This window comes from Oncorhynchus gorbuscha, linkage group LG13 (assembly GCF_021184085.1).
Source record: "Oncorhynchus gorbuscha isolate QuinsamMale2020 ecotype Even-year linkage group LG13, OgorEven_v1.0, whole genome shotgun sequence".
Classification (NCBI taxonomy): domain Eukaryota; kingdom Metazoa; phylum Chordata; class Actinopteri; order Salmoniformes; family Salmonidae; genus Oncorhynchus; species Oncorhynchus gorbuscha.
Genome location: NC_060185.1, coordinates 80554219 through 80571465, shown reverse-complemented (window position 1 = coordinate 80571465; position 17247 = coordinate 80554219). Strand labels below are relative to the sequence as shown.

The following is a 17247-nucleotide window of genomic DNA, read 5'->3' as shown; positions in this document are numbered from 1 at the left end:
GCGGCTATAGAACCCTGACCTGTTCACCGGACATGCTACCTGTCCCAGACCTGCTGTTTTCAACTCTCTAGAGACAGCAGGAGTGGTAGAGATACTCTTAATGATCGGCTTTGAAAAGCCAACTGACATTTTCTCCTGAGGTGCTGACTTGCTGCACCCTCGACAACTACTGTGATTATTATTATTTGACCCTGCTGGTCATTTATGAACATTTGAACATCTTGGCCATGTTCTGTTATAATATCCACCCGACACAGCCAGAAGAGGACTGGCCACCCCTCATAGCCGGGTTCCTCTCTAGGTTTCTTCCTAGGTTTTGTTCTTTCTAGGGAGTTTTTCCTAGCCACTGTGCTTCTACACCTGTATTGCTTGCTGTTTGGGGTTTTAGGCTGGGTTTCTGTACAGCACTTTGACATATCAGCTGATGTAAAAAGGGCTATATAAATACATTTGATTTGAAATTTGATTTGATATCACATTTACATAAGTATTCAGACCCTTTACTCAGCACTTTGTTGAAGCACCTTTGCACACCTGTAGTTGGGGAGTTTCTCCCTTCTCTGCAGATCCTCTCAAGCTCTGTCAGGTTGGATGGGGAGCGTCGCTGCACAGCTATTTTCAGGTTTGTCAGCAAATGTTCGATCGGGTTCAAGTCCAGGCTCTGGCTGGGACACTCAAGGACATTCAAAAAATCAAATAAAATTTGATTTGTCACATACACATGGTTAGCAGATGTTAAATGCGAGTGTAGCAAAATGCTTGTGTTTCTAGTTCCGACAATGCAGTGATAACCAGCAAGTAATCTAACTAACAATTCCAAAACTACTGTCTTATACACAGTGTAAGGGGATAAGGAATATGTACATAAGGATATATGAATGAGTGATGGTACAGAGCAGCATACAGTAGATGGTATCGAGTACAGTATATACATATGAGATGAGTGTGTAGACAAAGTAAACAAAGTGGCATAGTTAAAGTGGCTAGTGATACATGTGTTACATAAGGATGCAGTCGATGATGTAGAGTACAGTATATTCATATGCATATGAGATGAATAATGTAGGGTAAGTAACATTATATAAGGTAGCATTGTTTAAAGTGGCTAGTGATATATTTACATCATTTCCCATCAATTCCCATTATTAAAATGGCTGGAGTTGGGTCAGTGTCAATGACAGTGTGTTGGCAGCAGCCACTCAATGTTAGTGGTGGCTGTTTAACAGTCTGATGGCCTTGAGATAGAAGCTGTTTTTCAGTCTCTCGGTCCCAGCTTTGATGCACCTGTACTGACCTCGCCTTCTGAATGATAGCGGGGTGAACAGGCAGTGGTTCGGGTGGTTGATGTCCTTGATGATCTTTATGGCCTTCCTGTAACAACGGGTGGTGTAGGTGTCCTGGAGGGCAGGTAGTTTGCCCCTGGTGATGCGTTGTGCAGACCTCACTACCCTCTGGAGAGCCTTACGGTTGAGGGCGGAGCAGTTGCCGTACCAGGCGGTGATACAGCCCGCCAGGATGCTCTCGATTGTGCATCTGTAGAAGTTTGTGAGTGCTTTTGGTGACAAGCCGAATTTCTTCAGCCTCCTGAGGTTGAATAGGCGCTGCTGCGCCTTCTTCACGACGCTGTCAGTGTGAATGGACCAATTCAGTTTGTCTGTGATGTGTATGCCGAGGAACTTAAAACTAGCTACCCTCTCCACTACTGTTCCATCGATGTGGATAGGGGGGTGATCCCTCTGCTGTTTCCTGAAGTCCACAATCATCTCCTTAGTTTTGTTTACGTTGAGTGTGAGGTTATTTTCCTGACACCACACTCCGAGGGCCCTCACCTCCTCCCTGTAGGCCGTCTCGTCGTTGTTGGTAATCAAGCCTACCACTGTTGTGTCGTCCGCAAACTTGATGATTGAGTTGGAGGCGTGCGTGGCCACGCAGTCGTGGGTGAACAGGGAGTACAGGAGAGGGCTCAGAACGCACCCTTGTGGGGCCCCCGTGTTGAGGATCAGCGGGGAGGAGATGTTGTTGCCTACCCTCACCACCTGGGGGCGGCCCGTCAGGAAGTCCAGTACCCAGTTGCACAGGGCGGGGTCGAGACCCAGGGTCTCGAGCTTGATGACGAGCTTGGAGGGTACTATGGTGTTGAATGCTGAGCTGTAGTCGATGAACAGCATTCTCACATAGGTATTCCTCTTGTCCAGGTGGGTTAGGGCAGTGTGCAGTGTGGTTGAGATTGCATCGTCTGTGGACCTATTTGGGCGGTAAGCAAATTGGAGTGGGTCTAGGGTGTCAGGTAGGGTGGAGGTGATATGGTCCTTGACTAGTCTCTCAAAGCACTTCATGATGACGGAAGTGAGTGCTACGGGGCGGTAGTCGTTTAGCTCAGTTACCTTAGCTTTCTTGGGAACAGGAACAATGGTGGCCCTCTTGAAGCATGTGGGAACAGCAGACTGGTATAGGGATTGATTGAATATGTCCGTAAACACACCGGCCAGCTGGTCTGCGCATGCTCTGAGGGCGCGGCTGGGGATGCCGTCTGGGCCTGCAGCCTTGCGAGGGTTAACACGTTTAAATGTCTTACTCACCTCGGCTGCAGTGAAGGAGAGACCGCATGTTTCCGTTGCAGGCCGTGTCAGTGGCACTGTATTGTCCTCAAAGCGGGCAAAAAAGTTATTTAGTCTGCCTGGGAGCAAGACATCCTGGTCCGTGACTGGGCTGGATTTCATCTTGTAGTCCGTGATTGACTGTAGACCCTGCCACATGCCTCTTGTGTCTGAGCCATTGAATTGAGATTCCACTTTGTCTCTGTACTGACGCTTAGCTTGTTTAATAGCCTTGCGGAGGGAATAGCTGCACTGTTTGTATTCAGTCATGTTGCCAGACACCTTGCCCTGATTAAAAGCAGTTGTTCGCGCTTTCAGTTTCACGCGAATGCTGCCATCAATCCACGGTTTCTGGTTAGGGAATGTTTTTATCGTTGCTATGGGAACGACATCTTCGACGCACGTTCTAATGAACTCGCACACCGAATCAGCGTATTCGTCAATATTCCCATCTGACGCAATACGAAACATGTCCCAGTCCACGTGATGGAAGCAGTCTTGGAGTGTAGAGTCAGCTTGGTCTGACCAGCGTCGGACAGACCTCAGCGTGGGAGCCTCTTGTTTTAATTTCTGCCTGTAGGCAGGGATCAGCAAAATGGAGTCGTGGTCAGCTTTTCCGAAAGGCGGGCGGGGCAGGGCCTTATATGCGTCGCGGAAGTTAGAGTAACAATGGTCCAAGGTTTTACCACCCCTGGTTGCGCAATCGATATGCTGATAAAATTTAGGGAGTCTTGTTTTCAGATTGGCTTTGTTAAAATCCCCAGCTACAATGAATGCAGCCTCCGGATAAATGTTTTCCAGTTTGCAAAGAGTTAAATAAAGTTCGTTCAGAGCCATCGATGTGTCTGCTTGGGGGGGGATATATACGGCTGTGATTATAATCGAAGAGAATTCTCTTGGAAGATAATGCGGTCTACATTTGATTGTGAGGAATTCTAAATCAGGTGAACAGAAGGATTTGAGTTCCTGTATGTTTCCTTCATCACACCATGTCCCGTTAGTCATGAGGCATACGCCCCCGCCACTCTTCTTACCAGAGAGATGTTTGTTTCTGTCCACGCGATGCGTGGAGAAACCCGTTGGCTGCACCGCCCTGGATAGCGTCTTGCCAGTAAGCCATGTTTCCGTAAAGCAGAGAACGTTGCAGTCTCTGATGTCCCTCTGGAATGCCACCCTTGCTCGGATTTCATCAACCTTGTTGTCGAGAGACTGGACATTGGCAAGAAGAATACTGGGAAGTGGTGCGCGATGTGCCCTTTTTCGGAGTCTGACCAGAACACCGCCGCGTTTCCCTCTTTTTCGGAGTCGTTTCCTTGGGTCGCTGCATGCGATCCATTCCGTTGTCCTGTTTGTAAGGCAGAACACAGGATCCGCGTCACGGAAAACATATTCTTGGTCGTACTGATGGTGAGTTGACGCTGATCTTATATTCAGTAGTTGTTCTCGACTGTATGTAATGAAACCTAAGATGACCTGGGGTACTAATGTAAGAAATAACACGTAAAAAAACAAAAAACTGCATAGTTTCCTAGGAACGCGAAGCGAGGCAGCCATCTCAGTCGGCGCATTGAAACTTGTTGCAAAGCCACTCCTGCATTGTCTTGGCTGTGTGCTTAGAGTCATTCTCCTTTTGGAAGGTGAACCATCGCCCCAGTCTGAGGTCCTAAGTGCTCTGGAGCAGATTTTCATCAAGGATCTCTCTGTACTTTGCTCCATTCATCTAAGTAAGGTGGTGGAAGCCTCGATCCTGACTAGTCTCCCAGTCCATGCCACTGAAAAAGCTCCCCACAGCATGAGGCTTCCACCACCTTACTTCACCGTAGAAACGGTCCCAGGTTTCCTCCAAACGTGACTCTTGGCAGTCAGGCCAAAGAGTTCAATCTGGTTTCATCAGACCAGAGAATCTTTTTTCTCATGGTCTGAGAGTCCTTTAGATGCCTTTTGGCAAACTCCAAATGGGCTGTGATTCACCTTTTACAGAGTAGTGATTTCCGTCTGGCCACTCTACCATAAAGGCCTGATTGGTGGAGTGCTGCAGAAATGGTTGTTCTTCTGCAAGGTTCTCCCATCTCCACAGAGGAATTCTGGAGCTCAGTCAGAGTGACCATCTGCTTCTTGGTCAACTCCCTGGCCAAGGCCCTTCTCCCCCAATTGCTCAGTTTGACTGGGTTACCTCCTCTAAGAAGTGTCTTGGTGGTTCCAAACTTCTTCCATTTAAGAATGATGGAGGCCACTGTGTTCTTGGGGACCTTCAATGCTGCACACATTTTTGGTACCCTTACACAGATCTGTGCCTCGACACAATCCTGTCTCGGCGCTCTACAGTCATTTACTTAGACCTCATAGCTTGGGTTTTGCTCTGGCATGCACTGTCAGCTGTAAGACATTTTATAGACAGGCGTGTGCCTTTCCAAATCATATCCAATCAATAGAATTTACCGTAGGTGAACTCCAATCAGGTTGTATAAACATATCAAGGATGATCAATGGAAACAAGATGCACCTGAGCTCAATTTCAAGAATCATAGCAAAGGGTCTGAATACTTATGTAAATAAGGATTTTTTTTTTGCAAACATTTATGAAAATCTGTTTTTGCTTTATATTATGGGTGTATTGGGTGTATTGATGATTAAAAAAATTATTTAATCCATTTTAGAATAAGGCTGTAACGTAGCAAAATCTCGTAAAGGGGAAGGGGTCTGGGTTACATACCATGTCCCCACACTGGGAGAATACACTGCACCCCATCTACAGACCAATGACATTACAAATTAGTCTCATAAAAACATGACAAATAAATACAAGTGATGAATGTATATAGCCTACAGTTACAGTATGCAAGCTTGTGTACATGTATGGGTTCAGGCCTAAAGGAGACGTATGCCTTTGGGAGAAATTATGAGATGGGTGTTGATTGCACAGTGGTTTGTTGGCAGGGCAGGGGTGGAACATATCACAGGTGAGTGCCACCATCAGGTCAAACAGACTGCTGTGTTATTACAGATCAGACAAGGCCCAAGGCTGGGTGGCATGTACATATACGGCATGTTAGGTTAGATACTGGATACCTTCTACCAGTTTGATCATATGGAAGACCGAATCATAATATTTATAGTAGTAATCTAACAAGCACTTCTCAACATTTTCGTCATGATATGTTCAACTCTTCAACCACATATAATTTTGCATCTGATATATTTTATTATGGGTGTGGACATTAAGAACATTTTGGCATTGCTTTTATGTATATTTTTCCTCTTCTCATCTGTACTGGCATTGTAAATCATGACCATATCTGTTAAATATTATTGTATTAATTTGACAGTGACTCCCAGAGAACCCATTAAAAGACTCTAATAATGAATAATTTGACAGCTGTAAAATCGGATAATGACTTCTGAGAAATGTAGCTGATGGACAGAAATAACAGGGTATTTTTAGCCACTTGTTAAACCAAGGGAAAGTGGGAAGCAGCCAACTATAACCTCAGTAATTATCTTATCTTTTGTGCATTTGGAAAAGACAGTCATCCAATTTTCTTTGATCGTGAGGGAAAGAGAAGGAAAGCTAATTCTAGACCCAGGAGTTGCACCTGAAAAAGGACTCTGGTGTCGTACTGATAATGTAACAGGAAAACTAATTTAGAGATATTTCAATTTATTACCAAATACACCAATGTGTTACAGTGGCAATATTCATTATTTTGGTTCTATTGCTAGCTTGATGAAGTCACACAAACAGACCATTTTGTTTGCCAGATTGCAGAGGCATGGATTCCAGTCACATGACTTGGATTTGATGACTTGATAGAAAATAAAATAAATATCTCCAGATTTGACTTGGACTTTGAACCTCCAGACACAGGAATCGACTTTGACTTGAAACAAATGACTTGAAATGGTTTTGTAACGTTTTGTCACTCCTTTTGTGGCACAGGGTCTCCAGAGAGTATCATATATTCAAAAAAACAAATTGGCTAGTAAAACGCACACTGATTGGACTAGAAAACTGTCAATCAATACAGGCCGAATAAGGGTGAGCAAGTGCACTGAGAAGATTTTAGGGGCCTGAGAGTGTGAAACTTAATGTGGAAAATATATTTTTTCCATATATAGACTATTTGAATAGGCTACATATGCTCTACCATTTGTATGTTATATTTATACCTATGCTTATTCGATCTGGTCACTAACATAGGCCTACGGCATTGCATCAAATTATTGTTTCAGAAACATCTAATCTGTGCTTCAGAATACAAAAATTGCACGTTTTAACTGTTGACCAATGACCAGTTAGCAACATTGGCGCACATATCTAAATTAGTAGCCAGGTTTCAATCCAATTGTCGACAGATTTTCATACGAATATTCTAAAAATCTGCATAAAAATTGTGAGCATTTTCCCACCAGAGATGTGTTTCAATCAAATGTATTTATTGGGGATAAAAGGCTGTGCATGATGACGTGGTGCACATAAACATTTATTGGGGATAAAAGGCTGTGCATGATGACGTGGTGCACGTAAACATTTATTGGGGATAAAAGGCTGTGCATGCCACAAACATACCTACTTGTTAACAAAATTAAGGAAGTTTCCTTTAAAATTATTCATAAATATTATCCTGCCAACCACTATATGAAGAAGTTTAAGGAAAACATCAACTCAAATTGCTCCTTTTGTAATGACCACCCAGAAACAGTTGTGCATCTTTTTTGGCATTGTATGCATGTAAGAAAACTGTGGCAAGACATCAGTAGGTTTATAATTGAACACATTTATGAAGATTTTACACTATTGTGGAGAGATGTACTGTTTGGATTCTTTACATACAATAGAAATAAGCGGAATAATTTTTATGTAATTAATTTCATTATTCTTTTGGCCAAATTTCATATACACAAATGTAAATTTACAAACAGAAAACCACATTTTCGTATCCTACAAAAATAAATTGAACTGTATTTTAAGACGGTTAAATGCTCTACTAACAAAAAAGCTGTTAGAATTGCAAGTATATGCATGTCCCTTAAACTCAACTGATGGTTTTGTTGCAAAAACTGTTGCGGTATATAACAAACGTGCCCAGTCCGGTCGCAGATACAGTGCGGGTAGGCTACCTACATTATGAGATTATTACGGATAAGAGCAATATTTTTAATGGTCAAACTGCAGGCAAGAATTGATCACCGTGCACGTCCACCACCCTGTGAAGTTCATCATAATTGATTTAATCTGCAGCCTAATAAACTGTATAGTTTCCCGAGTCGTAGTGGGAGGATCACACACCATATCATCGAGTGACTCCCAATTTACTTCGATATGATGGAATTATATATCAATATTTGAAGGAGTTTCCATCGCCATTTCTTGCATAATTAATTTCACCAACACAAAAAGATCCCACCATGTCTGTCGGCATTTCTAAAATTGTACCGGCATATCCTTTTTCCATCAACTCGGTCTTGACTGTTTTCATGCATCAGGTAATTCATCCTCATTAAATTATTGGATGGAAAACTGATTGGTGACCAGACATTTTCTTCGGTTTTGCCTGGCAAAAACAGAGTAGCCTAACTACATTCATATTAGAGTAGCCTAACTACATGCATCTTTGCCAGAACATGAGGCTACCTGCTGATTTCATTGATAATTTTTATATTTCAGAAGGACCTAGTTTGGGTGGGTTAATTATATAGCCCTACCTGTGGTCGGTACTAGCTATAAGATTAAAGATACTGTACACTACATGAACAAAAGTATGTGGACTCCTGCTCGTCAAACATCTCATTCCAAAATCATGGGCATTAATATAGCCTCCACTCTTTTAGGAAGGCTTTCCACTAGATTTTGGAACATTGCTGTGGGGACTTGCTTCCATTCAGCCACAAGAGCATTAGTGAGGACGGGCACTGATGTTTTGCGATTAGGCCTGGCTCGTAGTCGGCATTCCAAGTCATCCCAAAGGTGTTTGATGGGGTTGAGGTCAGGGCTCTGTGCAGGCCTGCCAAGTTCTTCCACACCGATCTCAACAAACCATTTCTGTATGGATCTAACTTTGTGCATGGGGCACTGTCATGCTGAAACAGGAAAGGGCATTCCCCAAACTGTTGCCACAAATTTGGAGGCACAGAATCGTCTAGAATGTAATTGTATGCTGTAGTTTTAGGATTTCCCTTGACTGCAACTAAGGGGCTTAGCCCAAACCATGAAAAACAGCCCGAGACCATTATTCCTGCTCCATCAAACTTTACAGTTGGCACTATGCATTGGGGCAGGTAGTATTGGTTCAGTTTGGAACTTGGTAGTGAGTGTTGCAACCGAGAACAGACGATTTTTACATGCTATGCGCTTCAGCACTCAGCGGTTCCATTCTGTGAGTTTGTGTGGTCTACCACTTCACAGAAATTTTACAAACTGACTTGTTGGAAAGGTGGCATCCTATGACGGTGCCACATTGAAAGTCACTGAGCTCTTCAAAATGGCCATTCTACTGCCAATGTTTGTCAATGGAGATTGCAAGGCTGTGTGCTCGATTTTATACACCTGTCAGCATACTTTTGTATATATAGTGTCGCTGTAACATTGCACTACCTTCAATAGGCCCAGTAAACCTGTTGACGTTGAGACTGGTGTTTTACGGGTACTATTTAATGACGCTGCCAGTTGAGGACTCGTGAGGCGTCTGTTTCTTACACTAGACTCACTAATATACTTGTCCTCTTGCTCAGTTGTGCACCGGGGCCTCCCACTCCTCTTTCTATTCTGGTTAGTGCCAGTTTGCGCTGTTCTGTGAAGGGAGTAGTACACAGTGTTGTACAAGATCTTCAGTTTCTTGGCAATTTCTCAAATGGAATAGAAATGGAATTTCTCAGATTAAGAATAGACTGATGAGTTTCAGAAGAAAGTTATTTGTTTCTGGCCATTTTGAGCCTGTAATCGAACCCACAAATACTGATGCTCCAGATACTCAACTAGTCGAAAGAAGGACAATTTTATTGCTTCTTTAATCAGGACAACAGTTTTCAGCTGTGCTACACAAAGATGCCATTACTATTTATCTCTATAGTGACTTCGTCCCACCTCTGCCAGATAGGCTACCTTGCAATTGAGGCAAAGCCTTCATATAAGGACTGGGCTAGTTAGTTTAATTTTTTTTTAAATTTTAAATTTTACCTTTATTTAACCAGGCAAGTCAGTTAAGAACATATTCTTATTTTCAATGAAGGCCTGGGAACAGTGGATTAACTGCCTGTTCAGGGGCAGAAAGAAAGATTTGTACCTTGTCAGCTCGGGGGTTTGAACTGGCAACCTTCCGGTTACTAGTCCAACGCTCTAACCACTAGGCTACGCTGCCGCCCCAAATGTTTATTTCCAAGTATGTTGTCTCTATAGATAACACTGACTGGCCAAATTCAATATCTTTGAATGAATGAATTATATTTTATATCTAGGACATTACCTCTTAGATTGAATGGTCATGACAGATCAAGTCTAATAATTTTTCAAATAGGAAAATAAACCATAGAGACAATATTTATGATCAATGCCACCTTTCAGCATGAAGGGGGTGGCAGGTTGCCTAGTGGTTAGAGCGTTGGGTCAGTAACTGAAAGGTTGCTGTATCGAATTCTCGCGCTGACAAGGTAAAAATCTGTTGTTTTTCCCCTGAACAAGATAGATAACCCACTATTCCCTGGTAGGCTGTCATTGTAAATAAGAATGTATTCTTAACTAATTTACCAGGTTATGTAAAGTTTATATAAAAAATGAAAAGCATGGATTTTTTCTCCAAGTGGTTCTCCGACAGAGGTCGTTATTACGCCTTCGACAGCAACAAGCACGTGTTGTCCTCCGGGTTCCCATAAATCAATTTTGTAGTTTATTTTGGCACTGACTTTAACCCAGCAGTAAAATCTCGCGTAATTTGGTCAGCTGACACTGGACAGGGCCGTTGCCAGTGAGTCGCTTGCATTAAAGATTGTGAACATTGTGCGGCTTGCATCGTGCTATACCTCTGTGGCGTGCAAAGCTATTAGCTAGTAACAGAGGACACACGAAAGATCCGGGAAAGGGGTGTCGTCTGAAAGCTGGAAACTGAAAGAAACAACTGAAGTAAGGAACAGATATATCGTTATCACTATTTCGCTCTTATAGCATTAGCTAGTTAACTTCCGCGTGTGTAGCTAGCTAACGTTAGCTGGCTAGCTAACATAGCTAAGTCACAACCACAGCCAACTAACGTTAGCTAGTTAACTAAGTTAATAACTCGAGGAAAGTGTATTTGTTTGGTAGTTAACTGGAAGGCACAGCCCATGCAATATTTCTTGAAGTTCGTATCATTTGGGTTTTCCGGTTAGCTAGTTATCTAACGTTACCTCACAGATAGTAATAAGGCCGGTTATTTATACAAATCCTTGGTTACCTAGCTACGTAGCTAGCTAACGTTAGCACGAATACCATAGCAAACGTTTTGAAACGGAAACCGTTTACTCCAAACGTAAAACGTTTTGCAACGAAAACTAGATTTTCTATTGGACAAATTCCGGTAGACCCCTCCCCGTTTTAATTCGGTTTGCTTCCGTCTGGTCCTGTTTGGTTCCTAGTGAATACCTAGATCGAAAATATACAAGACAACGTCGTCACAAATCTGGGACCAGCGCCCATAGCGATCATATAGCTAATTCTATAACAGCGTCGTTGCTAACGATTAGTGCCGTTACTAACTAGTATAGTTGGTCCCTCTGGCATAGAAATATATATCCACCCTGCTGGTCCCATAGCCATGCATTTATAGAATTGGGCAATGCTATTTCTGCAATTAAAATGCATTTACATCCATCTAAGACATCCATGTTAGCTCCTCATTAACATTACATGGGGAATACTTGAACAATGCGAAGTAACAGAATGTCTAGATTTATAACAATATTAAACATTCTGAAAGTTGGCGCTGGCTGATTTCATTGTTGAATCCCGTTGTCTTAACCTTTGTCATCTTCAACCTAGGTGTATATGCTCGTCTCTATGCTAGTTGGATCCTGTTGGCTAGCAAAGTACCCATATGACAGAAAAGTGCGGACAGTGAGGCTTGGTACGGGCTAGTAACGTTACTCCGTACCATACTATTGGTTTATGGCTTAGGCTAATGTTACCTCCTGCTGGGATAGCATTTGGTTCTTGAGCTAGCTTTGACTGTTTAAATATTTACCAGCTAGCTACCTAAAGCAAAACAACGTGGCTAGCTAGGTTAGCTAGCTACGACCTTTTTTTAAACTCATTATCTACTATACCTAGTGTGTGTGAGAGACTGCGAAAGAGGCAGAGAGACTGTACCAGGACCACTAACATACAAACTTGTTATTCATATGGAGGATAGTTTTTTTGTAACCTAGCAACACAAGAACAGCCCCTTACTCACAGCCATCAAGGCGGCTAAGAGGAACCACTTGCTGAACAGATTAGTAACTGGTCTTTTAATGAATCACGTAAGCCCACGGTGCATCAGAGGTAACGATGATGATCTCTGTGCTCATGAATGTGGGTGTAATACTGTTTACCACTCACAGGACCGATGTTATGTTTCAGGTTTTAAGTTTTGTCACATGCACAAGTACAGTGCAACTCCTGGTAGCCTTCCACAAGTGTCCCACAATAAGTTGGGTGAATTTTGTCCCATTCCTCCTGACAGAGCTGGTGTAACGGAGTCAGGATTGTAGGCCTCCTTGCTCGCACACACTTTCAGTTCTGCCCACACATTTTCTATAGGATTGAGGTCAGGGCTTTGTGATGGCCACTCCAATAACTTGACTTTGTTGACCATAAGCCATTTTGCCACAACTTCAGAAGTATGTTTGGGGTCATTGTCCATATGGAAGACCCATTTGCAACCAAGTTTTAACTTCCTGACTGATGTCTTGAGATGTTACTTTAATATATCCACATAATTGTCCTACCTCATGATGCCATCTATTTTATGTTCTGGGATTGATTTGCACCATTCGCACAGAACGCGTCTCCTTGAGTGGTATGACTGCTGCGTGTTCCCATGGTGTTTATACTTGCGTACTATTGTTTGTACAGATGAATGTGGTACATTTAGGCTCCCAAGGATGAACCAGACTTGTGGAGGTCTACAATTTTTTTCCTGAGGTCTTGGCTGATTTCTTTTGATTTTCCTGTGATGTCAAGCAAAGAGGCACTGAGTTTGAAGGTAGGCCTTGAAATACATCCACAGGTACACCTCCAATTGACTCAAATGATGTCAATTAGCCTATCAGCAGCTTCTAAAGCCATGGCATAATTTTCTGGAATTTCCCAAGCTGTTTAAATGCACAGTCAACTTAGTGTATGTACACTTCTGACCCATTGGAATTGTAATACAGTGAATTATAAGTGAACTAATCTGTCTGTAAACAATTGTTGGAAATATTACTTGTCATGCACCAAGTAGATGTCCTAACTGACTTGCCAAAACTATAGTTTAAGACATTTGTGGAGTGGTTGAATATTGAGTTTTAATGACTCCGTCCTCAGTGTATGTAAATTTCCGACTTCAGCTGTACCAATGAAGTACAATGAGCCTGTCCTCCGGTTTCTCCATCCAACAGCCACAACTGACAACCCCTAGCTTCTCGGGTCCTGTGTGGCTCATTTGGTAGAGCTTGGCGCTAGCATGGCTAAGGTTGTTGGTATGGTTCCCGTGGGTCCAAAAATAATACAAATATATGCACACACTGTAAGTTGCTTTGGATAAAAGCATCTGCTAAATGGCATATATACATACAGTACCAGTCAAAAGTTTGGACACACTATTCATTCAAGCATTTTTCTTTCTTTTTGTATCTAAAACTACATTGTAGAATAATAGTGGAGACATCAACTGAAATTACACGTATTGAATCATGTAGTAAACAAATCAAAATATATTTTAGATTCTTCAAAGTAGCCACCCTTTGCCTTGATGAAAGCTTTGCTCACACTTGGCATTCTCTCAACCAGCTTCATGGGGTAGTCACCTGGATTGCATTTCAATTAACAGATGTGCCTTGTTAGGAGTATATTTGTGGAATTTCGTTCCTTAATGCGTTTGAGCCAATCAGTTGTGTTGTGACAAGGGGCGGGTGGTATACAGCCCTATTTGGTAAAAGACCAAGTCCATATATGACAAGTACAGCTCAAATAAGCAAAGAGAAATGACAGTCTGTTACTTTAAAACATGAAGCTCAGTCAATCCAGAACATTTCAAGAAATGTTCATTTTTCTTCAAGTGCAGTCGCAAAAACCATAAAGCGTTATGATGAAACTGGCTCTTGTGAGGACTGCCAGAGGAAAGGAAGACCGAGAGTTACCTCTGCTGCAGAGGTTAAGTCATTGGAGTTACCAGCCTCCGACATCGACAATTAACTGTTACTTCAGAGTTCAAGTAACAGACCCATCTTAACATCAACTGTTCAGAGGAGACTGCATGAATCAGGCCTTCTTGGGCAAATAAGGAGGCTTGCTTGGGTCAAGAAACACAAGGAATGGACTGGTGAAAATCTGTATTTGATGCCAAATTGGAGAGTTTTGGTTAGAACCGCTTTGCCTTTGTGAGACGCAGAGTAGGTGAACAGATCTCTGCATCTGTGGTTCTCTGCGTGAAGCATGGAGGAGGTGGTGTGGTGGTGCTTTGCTGGTGACACTGTCTGTGATCTATTTAGAATTCAAGGCACACTTAACCAGCATGGCTACCACAGCATTATGCAGCGATACACCATCCCATCTGGTTTGGGCTCAGTGGGACTATCATTTGTTTTTCAACAGGACAGTGACCCAACACACCTCCAGGCTGTGTAAGGGCTATTTGACCAAGGAGAGTGATGTAGTGCTGCATCAGATTACCTGGCCTCCACAATCACCCGACCTCAACCCAATTGAGATGGTTTGGGATGAGTTGGACAGCAGAGTGAAGGAAAAGCAGCCAACAAGTGCTCAGCATATGTGAGAACTCCTTCAAGACTGTTGGAAAAGCATTCCAGGTGATTACACCATGAAGCTGGTTGAGAGAATGCCAGGAGTGTGCAAAGCTGTCAAGGGAAAGGTTGGCTACTAAATAATATAACACTTTTTGTTTACTACATGATTCCATGTGTTATTTCACAGTTTTGGTGTTTTCAATATTATTCTACATTGTAGAAAATTGTAAAAATTAAGAAAAACCCTTGAATGTGTAGGTGTGTCAACTTTTGATTTTGACTATATGCACTCCGCAGGAGCGGAATAAGTGAAATACTGTCAAATACATCGACACATGGTTTTCCATGGTTTGATGCCATTTCATTCACTCCTTTACAGCCATTATAATGAGCCGTCCTCCCCCTCAAACATTTTTTTTATACCCTACCGATGGCGCAGGGTTCGCACTTTAGTAAATTTCATGCCAGATTGTAAATCACCTCAGGCTTGACAGCTGCAGTTCTCAAGTGCGCGAGTGCCTCTTATCGCCGCAGTGCAGACCACACAGATACAGACCAATATTGTCTCTGCTGGGTTACCTGTGCTTACTCAGGAAGTCAACAAACTCCGCATGACCGGTGAACATTTCTTTAATTATGTTTATGAATTTAAGACTGTTATTATGCAATGTGATCACATGCAATGCTCCGGTTATCAGAACAATGCTTCATTGCAGTTCATATGAGAACGTGAGTACACCCAAAATGGATCACTCACACAGATTACGATAGCCAGCTTGCTTGTTAACATAAACACTCTTCGGAAGCAGTAGGAAGTGCTTGAACATTTTATCACAAGCGCGTTATTATACGCCTATGGCCTATTTGAGTTTCGCAGTGTACCGTTTCAGGCCTCTGACATCTAGCATCAACTAAGAGGTCTGGAGTCTGGACTTCTATAGTGTAAAGTCAGTCGTGCTCAATAACAGGGTTCCCAAACTGGTTTTATTTGTCCCCACAAGCTTTCTGAGCAACAAAGAAAAACACCAGGAAATCAGCTCAAAGTGATTTGAGGAATCTGTTCCCAAGTGTTCTCTCACATGATCGTATTCAAATGTAATCAATGTTTATAATAATTGTTTTAGTCAAACATATCTGTATGGTCTTCTTGCAGTCAATTTGCATTCCACTGAATCTAGTTGATAATCCCTGGGATAGTGCCTGAGTTGATGCACCGGTGCCCCTTTTCCGAGTCTTCCTTTCACACCGCCTGATATAGACGCCCTGGAAGGCAGGGAGCTCGGCACAGTTATGTTTCCTAGAGTTCAGGTGAAATGGATTTAATCACTGGATTGTGATAAGGGTCTCTGGGACTGTGTTAGACATGTCTCCGTCGTGGAGCTTAAAGTTGCTTGTAAGAAAGAAACATTGCTGCTGATTGTGCCTCAAAGCTGATTGTGCCTCATATGGAGGAGAGTTTTGTAACCTAGCAACACAAGAAAAGCTCCTTGCTCACAGGCATCAGTTCAAGGCGGTCAAGAGGACTCACTGTCTGAAAGGAAAGGGGATACTTTGTCAGTTGAACAACTGAATGCATTCAACCGAAATTTGTTCCGCATTTAAACCAACACCTCTGAACAGATGAGCAGCTGTTTACATACAATCAAATGTGGTCTTTTAATGATTCACGTAAGCCCACGGTGCATCAGAAGTAATGATCGTTGTGCTCATGAATGTGGATGTAATCCTGTTTACCACTCACAAGCCTGATGTTATGACTCCTAGAATGGATCTAATCACCAGATTGTGTTGAGGGTTGCTTGTACTGTGTTAGACATGTCTGTCGTAGAGCTAGTTGCTTGTAAGAAAGAAACATTGCTGCTGATTGTGCCTTGACTTCTATTTCTTTTTCCCCTCAGGGTCACCTCAGAGTGTTGTACATCCAAGTGGGTATTTTGTGAGGTGAGTTTTTACATAATTTCTAGGGCTTGACATTCTCTTTTTTTGCCACTTGTTTTTTGGAAAAGTAGGACTTGTTCGAGTCAATTCATTTTTAAAATCTGTTACACTATGGGCCAAATATTTTCCTGAAAATTGAGTTTAATGATGCAAGGCACCATTTTACAATATAAAATGCCATATCATTATTATGCCTATTACCATACAGAGAATTAGACACATTTATTTAGGCTAATCTCTACCTGTTGGCTTATTTGCGTATTCAAGTCTCTCAAATACAACACTGTCCATTTGTCTCTCCTGGAGGATGGCCACCCTTCATGGGCTATAAAATAGTGCAAATAATTTCCTCATTCAATGAGTAAGGGATGAAATGGCTAAAGTAGGCTACTTCAAAGCAAGGTATGTAACTAATGCTTAGTTTAGATGGTACGCGTTAGACGGTAGACCATAAACTGGATGTCATTGTTTTCATTGAGAGCACAGCGCTAAATGCCGTTGAGACAGACCTTCAGCAGCCACGGTAGACGGGACTTGCCGCCAGAGTTCCAATATTTAAACTTTTGCCATCTGCCGTGGCGTTATTTTCTACTGGATGTTGATTTGCACTGTTTGTTTACTGTAATCACCATCGTAACGCATACCGTTGTGCTGACTTGCTTTTGTGTCAGTTTTCTTGCTTTCTTGACCCGTTATGAAGAGTGGTATGACGGGTTTTGCGTCCCTTGTCGAAATGCAGCATAAGACATGTTTATCC

General features: G+C 42.4%; 1 protein-coding gene across 2 annotated transcripts in view; it reads left to right on the top strand.

Moving 5' to 3' along the window:
• The window catches only part of LOC123993582 (ecto-NOX disulfide-thiol exchanger 2-like), a 345502-nt gene that overhangs the window by 44898 nt on the left and 283357 nt on the right, over positions 1-17247 (top strand). The window contains exons 1-2 of one of the 2 annotated variants that reach the window (XM_046295898.1): positions 10513-10710; positions 16451-16493. The gene's annotated coding sequence lies outside the window, so the exon portion shown is untranslated. Of the gene's footprint in view, positions 1-10512; positions 10711-16450; positions 16494-17247 lie in introns of those variants that run through there. The other variant, XM_046295899.1, reaches the window with a different exon arrangement.